Source organism: Thalassophryne amazonica, unplaced genomic scaffold, assembly GCF_902500255.1.
Source record: "Thalassophryne amazonica unplaced genomic scaffold, fThaAma1.1, whole genome shotgun sequence".
In the NCBI taxonomy this organism is placed as follows: domain Eukaryota; kingdom Metazoa; phylum Chordata; class Actinopteri; order Batrachoidiformes; family Batrachoididae; genus Thalassophryne; species Thalassophryne amazonica.
Window position 1 is genome coordinate 637,383 of NW_022986247.1, and position 1,495 is coordinate 638,877.

Consider the following 1,495-nt stretch of genomic DNA (forward strand, 5'->3'; position numbering starts at 1 on the left):
CTCTCAAAAATTCTTGAAAGGGTAGTTGTAAAACAATTAACTGATCATCTGCAGGGGAATGGTCTATTTGAAGAGTTTCAGTCAGGTTTCAGAGTTGATCATAGTACAGAAACAGCATTAGTGAAGGTTACAAATGATCTTCTTATGGCCTCAGACAGTGGACTCATCTCTGTGCTCGCCCTGTTAGACCTCAGTGCTGCTTTTGATACTGTTGAACATAAAATTTTATTACAGAGATTAGAGCATGCCATAGGTATTAAAGGCACTGCGCTGCGGTGGTTTGAATCATATTTATCTAATAGATTACAATTTGTTCATGTAAATGGGGAATCTTCTTCACAGACTAAGGTTAATTATGGAGTTCCACAAGGTTCTGTGCTAGGACCAATTTTTTTCACTTTATACATGCTTCCCTTAGACAGTATTATTAGACGGCATTGCTTAAATTTTCATTGTTACGCAGATGATACCCAGCTTTATCTATCCATGAAGCCAGAGGACACACACCAATTAGCTAAACTGCAGGATTGTCTTACAGACATAAAGACATGGATGACCTCTAATTTCCTGCTTTTAAACTCAGATAAAACTGAAGTTATTGTACTTGGCCCCACAAATCTTAGAAATATGGTGTCTAACCAGATCCTTACTCTGGATGGCATTACCCTGACCTCTAGTAATACTGTGAGAACTCTTGGAGTCATTTTTGATCAGGATATGTCATTCAGTGTGCATATTAAACAAATATGTAGGACTGCTTTTTTGCATTTGCACAATATCTCTAAAATTAGAAAGGTCTTGTCTCAGAGTGATGCTGAAAAACTAATTCATGCATTTATTTCCTCTAGGCTGGACTATTGTAATTCATTATTATCAGGTTGTCCTAAAAGTTCCCTGAAAAGCCTTCAGTTAATTCAAAATGCTGCAGCTAGAGTACTGACGGGGACTAGAAGGAGAGAGCATATCTCACCCATATTGGTCTCTCTTCATTGGCTCCCTGTTAATTCTAGAATAGAATTTAAAATTCTTCTTCTTACTTATAAGGTTTTGAATAATCAGGTCCCATCTTATCTTAGGGACCTCATAGTACCATATCACCCCAATAGAGCGCTTCGCTCTCAGACTGCAGGCTTACTTGTAGTTCCTAGGGTTTGTAAGAGTAGAATGGGAGGCAGAGCCTTCAGCTTTCAGGCTCCTCTCCTGTGGAACCAGCTCCCAATTCAGATCAGGGAGACAGACACCCTCTCTACTTTTAAGATTAGGCTTAAAACTTTCCTTTTTGCTAAAACTTATAGTTGGGGCTGGATCAGGTGACCCTGAACCATCCCTTAGTTATGCTGCTATAGACGTAGACTGCTGGGGGGTTCCCATGATGCACTGTTTCTTTCTCTTTTTGCTCTGTATGCACCACTCTGCATTTAATCATTAGTGATTGATCTCTGCTCCCCTCCACAGCATGTCTTTTTCCTGGTTCTCTCCCTCAGCCCCAACCAGT